Genomic DNA, 14,945 nt, shown 5'->3' with positions numbered 1-14,945 from the left:
CTACACCATATGACTGTAGTTTTTGTGTTTTGTTCGGTTTTCTTTGCATGTTTTGTCTTTTCAATAAACTGGGAATTAAAATGACAAACATGATAATTGTCATGACAAAAACGAGCAGTTGTACTTTCTCTGGTTTGTTTGTGTTTGTCATTAAAATATATGAAAACAAGCAGTGTTGTCATTTTTCTCTTCACTCGCCACAGACATATGGGGTCTGGTTGAACATACTGTGGATCTGTGATGCAGACAAAATGAGTCAGAAGAGTCATAGGAAGTCATCACCTCAATCTGGACCCAGTCTGGAAACAACACCATCAGAGAACTCATTGTATGTCTCCTTCCTATGAAGGAAATAACTGTCAGTGGTTATTCACTGTATTTTAACCTCATCTGTCAGCACCGTGCCACTGGGCAATAACAAACGAGGGTAGGATGACTAACAATGGCCCAGAGAGCAGATTCACATCTGCAGCGTTTCCTACCTGCACTTTAGTATAAAGACTGTGAGGATTCATCGGATCGGCATCAACGCCCCCTGTGACCCTGAACAGGATATCCATGTATGAAAGATGGATAGGCGGAGTGGAACTACACAGTAAAAAAAGCACCACAATGTAACTGAGAATATTGCAGCTACAAAAAGACCTGATGGCTGTGTCAGCTTACTCATCTGTACGTCAACCGCTCTCAAGATTGGACACAGGGCTCAATTCTGTGACGTCAGGATTTGTTTTTTTGCAGATGATAATGCCCTATTGGTTGGTGCATGACGTGGTTAGGATGAGGGTCAGCACATGCAGTGCTAATGGCTCAGAATGTGCCTTTATGGAAAGTGGTGGGCTCTCTATAGAGCCAGGAGTTGGTTCATTTAAATGAACGGTTATGTTCATGCAAACTTTAACTTATAATTGCTTTTAGTTTTTTGAGCTGTATCACCTTTCAGACTCTTCCATGTTGAAGTTAAAACTGTGTTTTTGTCTGGCTCGAAAAAGATGATTGTCCTTAACCATTTATACAAACCTCTGATTGGATTATGTGATTATCTATCACTGAGCTGAATACCAGACCACTTTGAATGAAAAAGACCTTGAATCTGGCTGCTTGTTGTTAGCGACTCTTTATACCCTCTAATTGTGTGACAGTTGTTGATGTGTAATATAATTTGTTCACTGTCCAAAAATGTCAGTAAACAGTCAATAAGTCACCCGCTTTTTTGTCCTTGTGTCACTGAGGTTAATATGAGCTGTAACATGGAGGTTTCATTTTTAATATGTGTCACAGGAGTGGAAAATCTGCCTTGAGCCATGCAGTGTAAATCCACCCTGACAGGACTGCTGAGATAGCTTTGCGTCCACGGCAACGCTCGGAGAACTGTCTGCCTCGCCGTCCACACGGCAACAAAGCTCACACAGCGAGGTTCCACCAATCAGGAAGCTCTAAAGGTGACGGGCCCGGGCCAGGTCTTCCTTTTGCTCTCTGTCGCTATGGCTGCTGTGGTTTTTTTGTTTTCCTGAGAGAAGAACCTGGAGATAGAGAGCGCTAGAGAGAGAGAGAGAGAGAGAGAGAGAGTCTGATACAGTACGTACATGTGCACACACTTGTATTGTTACATGCTCTGTGTTGACTTGCACAAATGTGAAAGTTGCATTTGAGGATGGCGTGTGGATAAATGTGTGATTTTTCTGTGGGTGGCACGTTTCTCTTGAGTTTGCACCTTTGTTATTTTGTGGTTTTTCTACATGCATGCACAGTTTTATATTTAGAATGTACTTGTCTGGTTGTCAATATATGTCTAGACAATAGTGTCGCAAGTACATTGTGATATGGATATCATAATTCTTTGTAATCAGTGTCATATTTGTTGACTAATTGTATGACATACACATGTGATCTGGGTAAAGAAAAAACCTGTTCCTGTTGGCACACAAGTAAAAGCAATAATAAACTTGCAGCTTTTGGGTTTCCTTTCTTAAGTTTCTTTTATTCAGCAGTTTTCTTTGATAGTGCATCAATAATTTTTCTAAATAGTGCATCTCACCTTGGAGCATCACAAGCCAAGTGCTGTCTACTTCCATTACTGGAGATATAAGCATTTGATTTTTGAATGAAGTGTCCTTTAACAATGCAGCACTGAGTTACAAATAACAAACGTATGTGACTCTCAGCTCGGCTCGTCCATTTAACTCACTGTGTGCTTTCAAACCTCCACTTGTGCTGTTTCGAAGGCCTAGTCTCTGTTATTTGTGTATTTGAGACTAATTGTTCATCAAGTAGTACTCCTCAGTGTGCTGAGGTAGATAAGGTCTAGATAAGCAGTGCAATATCTTTGAAAAGAGACAGCCAGTCACAATGGATTTATTGTGTGTGTATCCTGAGGTGACCTCTATTCTCCCTCGGTGTGTGTGTATTATTGCTGGAGCCTGTTGGAGTCCATCTGGGTGTTTGGACTTAGTCGCTTCGATCCATGCCAAGAACAATACTCCTTCCTCTTGTGGCCTGGCTATTCTGCTGGCACGGCTTCACTACCTCACTCTCACATAGAGTCTTGGCATCGCAACCCGACCAATTAAGAGATACTGTCAAAAAATCTGCAGAGTGATAACCTTTGGTTCTAATGATTAAACTTTGTTTCTTCCTTTTGTTTGGTGGCAGCGAAGCCATTTTACACTGTTAGTCGTAAAACTTTCTCAGATTCTCGCCTTTTTTTCTGCCAAGGCTGACGGCACGACTCATCCTGATTTATGACCTGAGAACAAAAAAAAGAAAAAAGAAAGGAAAGTAGTTTTTCCCATCACAAAGTTGGAATCAGAGGTATGAAATCAAGCAGGAATGTGACACCGAGGATACATACACGTTAATGCATTTCCATTTTACAATGCAACAACCCTTTAACTTAGCAACCACTTTTTAAAAAAAGTGTTTTTTAGACTTTTTGGGAATAATAACACAGACAACCACATCTTGATGGATCACTCCTGATCATTTCCTGACCTTTTCATACACCTTTTGTAGGTTGACTCTCCAGAGATGCTCAACATAACAAACCATCTGGCTTTAAGATAAGATAAGATAAGATAAGATAAAACTTTATTAATCCCAAAGGAAATTCTTGTGCCAGAGGTATCAAGTCACATTAAATGCAGTTAAGTACAGAGTATAAGAGTACAAGTGTCACTATAATCCAAAATAAGAGTACAGTACGCAGTATGAGCACAATATATGATACATGGATACAAATATGGAGATGTAAGGTGCTAAGTAAACATAAACATGTGGACAAGTGGAGGGAATGACAGTGATGCCTGACATGATTATCTAGCGCTTCTCCCTACAGAAATGGGAGGAGTTATACAGTCTGATGGCCACTGGCAGGAAGGACCTCCTGTGTCCTGTGCTGCTCCTCGGTAGTCTCAGTCTACCGCTGAATGTGCTCCTGTAGGACAGCATTGTGTCGTGCAGGGGGTGAGACGTGTTGTTACGAATACTGAGTTTCCTCAGTATCCTCCTCTCTGTCACCTCCACCACAGACTCCAGCTCCACTCCCAGTACCGAGCCAGCCTTCCTAATGAGCTTGTTGAGTCTGCATCCTGCTGCCCCAGCAAACTACAGCGTAGAAGATGACGCTCGAGACCACCGAGTGGTAAAACATCTGCAGCATGGTCTGGCAGACATTAAAGGACCTGAGTCTCCTCAGTAGATACAGGCGACTCTGTCCCTTCCTGTATATTGCCTCTGCGTTTGTGGACCAGTCCAGTTTGTGGTCAATGTGGACACCCAGGTATTTGTAGCTGTCCACAATGTCCACATTGGTACCCTTGATGCTGACCGGGTTTGGGAGTGTCTGGTGCTTCCTGAAGTCCACCACCAGCTCTCTTGTCTTTGTGACATTCAGCTGCAGGTGGTTCTGTCCGCACCACTCCACAAAGCTGTCCACCACACTCATATACTCCGCCTCCCGACCTCTGCTGGTACAGCCCACAATGGCAGAGTCATCCGAGAACTTCTGCAGGTGGCAGGACTGTGAGCAGTGTCTGAAGTCCGATGTATAGAGTGTGAACAGGAATGGAGACAGTACTGTGTCCCGGGGTGCCCCCGTGCTGCTCACTATTGTGTCCGAGACGGTGTTCCTCAGCCTCACAAATTGTGGTCGACCTGTAAGATAGTTAGTGATCCAGGTGACCAGTGGGGTCTCTACCTGCATGTCCAGGAGCTTCATATTCAAAAGGGCAGGCTGCACGGTGTTATACGCACTGGAAAAATCAAAGAACATGATTCTAACAGTGTTACCTGCCTCCTCCAAGTAGGTGTGTGCTCTGTGCAGCAGGTAGATGATGGCGTCCTCCACTCCAATACGGGGCTGGTAAGCAAACTGCAGGGGGTCCAGCGATGGTTCCACAACAGCACGCAGGTGTTTCAGGACCAGCCTCTCCAGAGACTTCATCACATGTGAAGTCAGAGCAACTGGTCTGTAGTCACTATTTATCATTCAATCATTCAATGAGACAACCAGGGGACTGCATGGATTCGCAAAAATTGGCAACATAAGCATTTACACTATTTAGTAAATGCATGAGTTAAATATAAAATTATGCACTCAACAGAAATGTTAATATCTACATTTTCCTGGCAGGGTTAAAACTCACTGATACATTTTATGGTACCCATGAGAGATCTAAATCAACTTCTAAAGACTCAATATTTCTCTCACTCTTAAATGGGGCACAGTAAGCCAAAGTAAGGGTACAAACATACTACTGCCATGCAAACTATCCATGTCTTAACTAGTATGTACTAGTACAATAGTGTAGGTGATCTTATCAGTCACTTTGTGTCAGTATATGTAATGTGACACTTGCCAGTCACAGGCATCGCAGATCATTTTGTGTAATCCAGCTAACCTGCTTTGTCAATGGGTGAGAGGTGCATCCTGGTCACAGATCCCGAGTCTGTCACTTCCATACTATATGATCTGACTAAAATACTTGTGCAAACAGCAAGTGTTTTGTGGGTGTGGCCTATTAGAACCAATGCATAATGGGATAATTGTATCAATAATGGTTTAGTCAAAAGAAATCTAAGTAAATGTTAGATGTTTATTTTAACTGGGGTGAGACCGGTTTAAGACACAACAGAGTGGAGGTTTATAAATCAGGCTACTCAGTAGTAACATAATCCGATGAAGGGTAGAGGAATGTAACTTGCAATGTTATATTTTCTCTTCTAATTTTAGAGCGTGTTAAACAGTCCATGCATGTTTAAGCAGTGCAGAGCCACACAATGCTGACCAACACACAAAACGAAACAAGACACTTGTTGACAGGCATTGAATCATGTCAACCATGTGCTGGTCAAACTAAAAGCTTTTTGGAATCATCATCGTGCCCACAGTTGGTTTGCAAGATAGTTGTCTCTCAATGTTCAGACAGTGTGAGTGATGTGTGAGACCTCTCATAATCCACAGTGATGACAATACTAAACAACTACAGAAGCCTCCATTGAGACTTATGACATTTTGTTCTTGTTCAAGCAGTGGATTACTGGTAAATCTGAAGTCATGCTTTGCTTTGATTAAATACACTCCTCTAAAAAAATCCTCCTGCTATTCTTACCAATCCTTTGGCTTGTCAAATGAACTGTACTGTAAATTTAGCTCATAACCCTCAGCTGGCAAAGCATCTCCTAACTCAGCTGAGACTGACTAACAAAACATCACAGCGCTGCACGCTTCGAGTTTTCCCACGACCGTCTGTCCTCAACAGTTGGCCCTGACAGTTAGCGAGACAGGTGCACATCTTTCACTATGCCGTGCATTCAGAGTCGGAGCTGCACCGCCACAATGACCTTGAGTCATTAAAGCAAGCAGGGAGCACCCTCTGTGTCTGTGTTTGCATTTACAGGAGCTAACGTTGTGTTTGCATTGTAAACTTACAAGAGTCTGCATGTACAGTTTCCCCCTCTTTGTCATTGTGTGTTTAGTCTGGATCCGAAAACTCTGCTCAAATACACAAATGAAACAAGTGTTTGCTGGATGTAACGTCAGACTTCATGTGTACATACAGTAACACGTGATGAAGCTTCATCATGGTCCTGTTTGACCTGTTGCTGCATGTCAATATTATGTTTACTAATTTGAAGAATTTCTTTAAATTTGGCAGCAATGTTCATTTGAACTGCTGAACATTTGGTGGTCAGTAGTCCTCTGTGATCTCACAAAGGTCAAGAACTGACTGATTGGGACACAAAAATGTTAAGATAAAATTATAAAAAGATGGTTGTTCTTGTGCTTTTGACTGTCATTCCTAAAACGTATGCTTGAGCCATATTTGGGGCGGTCCCCATGGACCTTTTTGTCGCTGCTGAAACGGTTTTGGTTTCTCGTACTTTTCTCCAGCTTCACTCATACTCCAGCGTATTGAATAAACCCAGAGTTAGGCAGGCTGAGGTGCTGCCAAGATGGCAACATGACAAACGGAGCAAAGATCACAAGCTGCATTGCTGATTGTTGTTATGGAATTCTCAATAACAGAACACCACTTTAGTCCCATTTGGTGTGTCATATCTAGCACTAGGTGGCCCTTCATCCACACTACACAGCTTTAAATACCAAATCACATAGTGCATAGTAACACACATCTCTTGGCATCGACTCATGAGCTGCTCTGTATTCATCAGAGCAGGAGAACTCAACAACACAGCAAGGAAAGGAATGAAGCTCCAGCACCACCCCATCCCAAACCTTCAGCCCAGCCTGCCATCAAACTGAAAGTTTTGACCTTGTTGTTCAAATTGCTGACTCTTTGACCTTTGCTGAAGTTTTCCTTGACTTCTGCACAAGTGCGCGTTGCCCCCCGCTCACCCCAGCTTGGGACTGGATAGCATGCCACAAATACCTGGAGCGTGGGTTTACTTATGGAGCGCGGCATGCCAGCAACACACACATGAGCAGATCTGCAGCTGCTGTGCAAAGCTGCTTGTTATGAGCCTGTGATACTTTCACATACCAAACCATCAGTGAGTGTGGATATGAGAAGTGGCACGCTCAGGGGAGTGACACAGATATGGGTGTAACTGATGTGTGAACGTGTCTCGTGTGCGGGCAAGCTTGTGTGTTTATAGTCCAAAAAAACCATGAGCTGTGTATAAGCAATGTGCAGTGTGTACAGATGTATAGGATTGTTTTTCAGCTATGCAATGAATGCGTGCTCATTATTACACTTCTTAAATGGACACAACTCAAACACACTGAGACGAGGAGTTGTGTAACTTTAGCAAATATTGTTGTATGCATGCCACTACTACAGTAAAAGTGAGAGAGATGATAGGATTGTGTTACAAGTGTGTGTCTGTACATGTCTGTGCAATGCACCCTCCTCCACATGGGCCAACAACCGAAGATAAGATTGCAGGCACACACAGAGTGTGACAAACACTGAGCCGTAATGAGCTGGGCAGTGCAGGAGGAGAAGCTGCAGTGATAGCAGCAGTACATTAGGGCGCTATCGACTACTTGGACTGTAAATCTAAAAAGAAGTCTGTAGAGAAAAAAAAAACAAAAAAACAATGTGCGATGTTTCCTTGCCACACAGACCATTATAATGCAGGCTGTGATAAGAGCGATAACAACCTCCCTGCCTACCATGCTGGGCTATTCTGGGAGGAGTGGGCTCTGGGAAAACAGGATATCCCCCTTTGTTTTGGTTACTGTCGGTGTTGTTTTGTGTGAAAGAGGAACACATTTTTAATCTTTTAGATCTGAATCACCCTCATTAGGTTTTTTTTTTGATTGGCTGTGCTATGAAACACTGCACATTTTTTTTTCTCCTGGCTGCAGGCTGGGATGTGGGTCAGAGGGTTATGGGGGTCAGGCTTCAGGTTGCAGCTGGTGCTTAAACACAGAGAAACTGAGACAGTCTTAACATATAAGTCATTAAAATCATAAAAAGCCACACAAACAAATCTTTAAAAATAAAAATCTAAACACCATCTCTCTTCTGCTGTATGGATTATTGAATTTGTCATCGTTTGCCACAGGAGGTCACACATTTGAAAACATTTCACCAGGACAGGAGTCCTCATTGACACTGGTCTGTGTGAAAGTGGCTTATGTTGAACCGCAAAACCCATGCGAGAAGTGATACCGATCTGATACTAAAAATCTGGAATGACAATCAATTTCATGCATCGAATTATCTTTAGTGATTTGACTTTTTTTGGAAAGACTAAGGGCCTCTCTACACTGTGCGATTTTTATCAATCTTATAAGACCATTGCATAACACACTATGCGATGTGAATCCAATAAACTTTGGTACGACGTCAAGTTTGATGCGTGCAGATTGTACGATGACCATTCACTGAATCGCAGGCGATCACATGTTGCGACGTACGTCAACATGTGAGAAGGAGGAAGACGTGGATGCGGAGTGTTAGGTTGTAGCAGCTGTCACACTGTGAGACAGTCAATCTAAATTTCTGACACCGCTAGAATTTTTTCTCAGCTTATCTTTGGTCACAAGACAACGGCCGTCGTGGAACCTGCCTCACAGCGCGACGTAAGACCACCGTTTTAGAGCCACGACCAAAAATAAAAAAAAAATAAAAAATATATCTCCACGATTCTCCTACGATGGTCGTCTTTGTCTGCGACAGCCCAAATTCCATAGTGTAAACCGGCCATAAGGGAGTAAGAATATAACATTAATTAGGACTAAAAAGGAAGAGCTGAGGAGAGGAAGAATGTTTAGGCTGCTTATTTGGAGTTAAATGAACAACACTGTTCTTCTGATATCCTATATTTAGACTGTAAGTCATAACTGTCATTACTGACTCATGACTCACGGTCAGGTCTAGGTGTTTAATGTATAAATGTATCTCACACATTAGTCAGGTCCAGATACACCCTAAATGGGTCACAAGTCCACCTCCAGCCCAAACACACAGAGACACACACACGTAATGCCACAGTCACTTTGGACCCTGTTCACACTGGGGAAATCAATCCGGCTAGAGCCGGATTCGGGTCGTATCTGGATATATCCTGTTAGTTTTTTTCTGAGTCTTAAACCGACTCTGTATTTTACAAGGCGCCACCTAGCAGTTTGGAGGACAACAAAGAATCCGGGTTAAGGTAGATTGAGCGCGGACACATGCGTGTGATAGCCAGATTTGAAAATAGGTCCGAATGTATCCAGTTTAAAAGCTATCCGGATTCAATCCACCTCTAGCTGGATTGACTTTCTCCAGTGTGAACGGGGCCTTATAGCATCACAAAGACAACAGACCACATTGGAGTACTTAATGACTGCTGAAGATGCACTAATGAACTGTTATACAATAAAATGAGCTCAAAGTGTTTGCAGTGCAGACAGACAAAAGAGTCACCACAAGATTCCTTCACATTATTGGAACCCACATCAGTTCATGTATTTCAGCTCATTATGAGGTTTTGTCGCTGTAATGTGTTGTGTTTCACTGCTTCTCTTCTTTTTGCACTTATTCCTCCATAACTCACCACATTCCAGCCCTTCACTTCTGTACGAGTGCCGAGTTATTATCTGTCAGGGAGGGGGGTAGGGATGCTTCAATGACCCTCCCTGCACTAATCCATCCCACTCTCTATAATACACACTGACAGCACTGAATGGATTTGTTTTTCCTGCATTCTCTCCATCCCGCTCTCTCTCCGAGAGTCTCTGAGCTCAGGTTACACTGACTGTTTTACAGCCAGCTTAGTAGAAAAAAGAAAAAAAAATACAGTCCAGCTGAGACGTTGGCCTGGACAGGGGAGACACAGCTGGTGCCCCTAAACCCCAAACAGTCCCTGTTTGTTACAGCTGACACTGTAATTATAACCTGCCTCTGCCTCTTAGTGCTTTTTTAATGGAAATGAATCATGAACACAGTTTGGTGACAGTCTTATAAGTAGGTTGTTTATACTTGTAGCAGTATGGCTTTGCAGCTGCTCCCCAAGATTCCCGAATTTTTTTTCATTGTATAGATCATGTAATATAAACAAGAACAGACTGGATGTTTGTATGGTCACATTGTGAATAACTCAAGTAAGCTGAGTACAGGGACAATCCAATAATGATAAATGATGTCTTTAGTCTGGTTGCCTGCACTTACAGTTGAAATACACCCAAGAAGTTGATGTGTCCTGTGATGAACTGCTGGCCTCTCCAAGGACTTCCTAACAAACACACTCTGGGAAGGAATCCAGTCAGCCTGCTACACTGAAAGGGAAAGGCCATTATTTGTCAGGCAGAGAGTTATTCTAACAGGATGGGGTCTGATCAAGGAAAGGTGGTAAGAATTAGCCTTTTTTATGGATAATGGTCTTGTTGTGGGGGTGCACGCTGGTGCAGTGGTTAGCAATGTCCCCTCATCCTGGTTCTGTGTGGAGTATGCATTCTTATTGTGCATGTGTGGGTTGTCACCGCACATGATAAAGATGCCAATGTGAGGGTTAAATGGGGATTCTAAATTAGGGATTCTTGTGCAAACAGCATTTTGGGTATGGCCTATTAGACCCAATGCATAAAGGGATAATTTTGTCAATGATAGTTTAGCTGTGATCAACCTCAGCAGATCATGTGATGATCATCTTCAGGTGTGTAATATGTTAACATGTGTTTTCATGTGAAAATAGTGATATGAAATTGATATTGAGATCAATACAGCATAGTATGAGAATTCCCATAGGACATCTGTTTTTACATTAAGATCTCACCTTTAATCCAATCTACTATGCAATTTTTTTTTCTAAAACATTGTCAGAGCTTGTACTGGTTTCCCTGATCCTGCCTGAGTCTGTGCCACCAAAACCCTCTGATGAAAGCTATCATGGTAATCAAGGACTGAACTGAAACTCTCAAGATGCCGTGTCATGCCAGGAGAGTCTCTGTGCTCAGGGTAGTCTCCAGGGACAATTGATGTCATCTGTCTAACGGTTAGATAAGAGCTACTTGGAAAGTCCCCTGTATGGTGCTACCCCCCCCCCCCCCCACACACACACACACAAATCTGTTTAAGTGAGGAAAAATACAGATGCTTCCATTTGTTGTTGGAAATAAACACACACAGAAACACACATAAACACACTGCTTGCTGCTGCTTTTTAGATAAACATGCTTGTGTGTCACATGTTTAAACCTGCTGCATGTAAACAACTAGCATGATGTGTGCATCTGTGTCTTCATTGAAGTAATGAGTGTGATGGTTAGCAACTGCAGCTGAGGTTTACACACAAAAAACCTCAGCTCCCACAAGATGAGGTAGGCTGTGTGTGACTGTGAAGCAATTAAAACGTGTGCGATAAAAGGTCAAATAAAAGATCAGTATTGTAACACAGAAGAAATTAAAGACACAATAATGTTTCTTGCAAACTACTAAAGTGTGTGTGTGTGTGTGTGTGTGTGAGCAGCTGGATGTCATTACTCATGTTTGCATTTGCTCTACTCAGCTCCCCTTTTGGCCTTTTGTAAGTGTCTGTGGTGCCAAAGGCTGATTCCCTGAGCAACCAGGAGTTTAATGTTCCCCACATGAAATTGATCTTTTGCCAAAATAGACAAACTCGCCATCATTCAGTGTCATGACAGTTTTTCTGATAAGGCCTTCTCACAAAAGGGAAAAAGGTTTCAGCTTTGATGTGATTTAGATTTGAAATTAAATCCTTGCCATGTAAGTCAGCTGTCAGAAGGATCACACAGGGCAAACACACCACTGTTTGTTGCAGCATTGTGGCCAGACAAGGGATGGCTCACAACCAGAACAATGCAAACGTCTTGTTTCAAGATGTTTCAAGATGTTTCAAAGATCGGATATTAACAGATGCATGAATTGCATTTAGAATACAATGGGTTAATCTCAGTGCTGCCCCTCTTGTCCTTCTTTCCAGCTCAAACTCCTATTTAAAGTTTCATTACCCTGTCTTTCTCCATCTGCTTCTACAGTGCACCTCTACTCCACCTCCTCCAACTTATATTTGACTTCAATGTATCTTAAGGCCAGAGTCAATGTTCACAAAGAAGAAGTGACAAATTCATTTAATAGTTGTGATTGTTTAGTCATGACTGTGACAATATTGATTAGTGCATGTTAGCACAAAACCCACATCTTAAGCTTAGTCCCTGTATTCTTTCATATTAATGAAACCCTGAAGCAAGGGAACATTAAAAGCCTTCATTTTATGTTACACTATTTCACATAATTTGCTTTGTAAACAGTATGTTTGATGATGCAACCATGCAGACAGGGACATTCACAGACCTCAAAGTAAGAAGTGGGTTTCACTGGCAATGAAACCAGTTTTTTTTATCTCTCTCTCTCTCTCTGTGTGTGTGTGTGAGAGAGAGAGAGAAAATAATATCGGAGCAATTTGTGCAGAAACATGCACTGCATGTGGTTTTATTTCTCATATACATGTGCATATCCTTTTAAACACTTCAGGTTTAAAACCACATCATTATCTACAGCAGTCAGTGTCTGACACGAGGTTTCCATGTCTATCAGGCTGTGGGAAAGTGTCTGATAGGAACAACACACACTAAATATGACGCATGACAGCATGCTAAGTGTGAAAAAGACCGTGTCTTATAGAACGTGCTGCTCACAGAGAGGAACCACATAATACACATTAAGGTGGGGTGAATATTACTAGGATACACTATTAGTTGGCTAAGCTGAAAGGTGTATTTCTAATCTTCTTGCAAAGAACCTCAGAGACCCATTTGTGAGAGGATCTAGAACTTACAGGATCCTGATTGGGTGCAAGACCTTCTGGATTTTGCATTGCTTATAACATCACTGTATGATTAAGTATGCTATAATGAGGAGTTTCCTCAGTATTATCTTCTCTGTCAGCTCAACTCCCAGGACTGAACCAACCTTTCTAATTAGCTTGTCAAGTCTGTTGGTGTCCATCCTCATCCTGCTGCTGGTAAAACATATAAGGGAACACCTCTGTGAAATCAGCCTGTCCAGTTAGTTATCAACACTGATTGTGAATCAATTTCAGCTGCTGTTGTGCAAATGGAACAGACAACAGGTGGAAATGAGGGGCAATTATCAAGACAGCCCCTATAAAGGAGAGGTTCTGCAGGTGCTGACCACAGACCATTTCTCTGTTCTCATCCTTTCTGCCTGAAGTTTTATCACTTTTGCATTTTGTCAGTGCTCTCACCCCTAGAGGTAGCATGAGGCACAGAAGTTGCTCAGGTAGTCCAGCTCATCCAGGATGGTACATCAATGAGAGCTGTGGCAAGAAGGTTTGCTGTGTCTGCCAGCACAGTGTCCAGAGCAATGACCTCCAGCAGGCCACTAATGTGCATGTTTCTGCTCAAACTGTCAGAAAAGACATGAGGGTGGTATGAGGGCCTGACCTCCACAAGTGGGGCTTGCAGCCCAACACCACGCAGGGCGATTGCCATTTGCCAGAGAACACCAAGAGTGGCAGATTCACCATTGGTGCCCTGTGCTCTTCACGGATGAGTCTGGAGACACTGTTTAGAACGTTCTGCTGCCTGCAACATCCTCCAGCATGACTAGTTTGGCCCTGGGTCAGTAATGGTGTGGGGAGGCATTTCTTTGGAGGGCCACACAGCCCTCCATGTGCTAGCCAGAGGTGCCCTGACTGCCGTTAGGTACCAGGATGAGATCCTCAGACCCATTGTCAGAACATATGCTGGTGCAGTGGGCTCTGGGTTCCTTCTGATGATGGCAATGTTAGGTCTCATATGGCTAAAGTGTGTCAGCAGTTCCTGCATGATGAAGGCATTGATGCTATGGACCGGCCTGCCCGTTCCCCAGACAAACGCCTCACCCAGGCGTTGTAGGGAGGTCATACAAGCACGTGGAGGCCACACACACTACTGAGCCTCATTTTGACTTGTCTTAAGGAATTGGATCAGCCTGTAATGTGATTTTCTACTTTTATTTTGAATATGGTTTCATGGGATAATAATTTGGATTTACACTGATCATTTTTATGTTATTTTGTTCTCAACATATTCCACTATGTAAAGAATAAAGATTTTCAACTGGAATGTTTCATTCATTGAGATCTAGGAGGTGTTATTGTAGTGTTCCCTTTATGTTTTTGGTTTGGACAGTCGAAGCATCTCTAGTGTTTTAAACTTCCTTGTGGGATGCTGCTTTCCACAAAACTTAATTAGCCAGATGTGCTGTTTTATGATCACAAATATGATAAAATACCAGCTGCCCAATTTGCAATCACAGTGAGACAGCCAGCAAGAAAAATGTGTTTTTCTTAACTTTATGTTTCTACTGTGTAAAACTAGTAGGTGGTCTGTATAAATAAAATAGTGGTATAGTCCCACTGTTATAATGTCAGGTCTCCTGAGTGTGAAGACAAGGCAGCCAAACAAAAGAACTGTGTCTCATCAATCCAACGCTAAGCAAAGCAAAACACAGCTATCCAAAATGAGTGACATAGCAGTGAGTTGAGGACAACAGATATGTGCTGAGCTGGATTATCAGATACATTAAACTGTGTGGAAAATGTTCAGTAGAGCATTTTGCCAAATTGTACAATTGCATAATTGTCCTATAATTATTTATCACCAAAAAGTTTTCTCCTTGGTTGACATTATACTGAATAATAGGCCTCTGTTCAGCTATTATAACAATAAGAGCAATTTATGTTACGTTTAAAAGTAAAACACAACGATGCAGTACTCAAAGTTTATCCAAAAAAACACAACAGTGTCTTCATGGCTGATGTAAACTTAACTGAAAATCTTTAAGTGAATCTATCAAACTCCCTGCTTTTAGCCCATTAAGAGTAAAAATCCAGATGTTGTTTCCTCTGGAGTCCAGCCAAACTACTGTGTCTCCTCTGAAACTAACCAGAACCCATGAACTGCTGTATGACTGTCAACATCAGGGCCAGTGGTTGGGCCATTTTCAATCTGTCTGGTAGCTTACAGT

The sequence above is a fragment of the Parambassis ranga genome, chromosome 24, assembly GCF_900634625.1.
Source record: "Parambassis ranga chromosome 24, fParRan2.1, whole genome shotgun sequence".
Taxonomy (NCBI): domain Eukaryota; kingdom Metazoa; phylum Chordata; class Actinopteri; family Ambassidae; genus Parambassis; species Parambassis ranga.
This window is presented reverse-complemented; position numbering follows the sequence as displayed.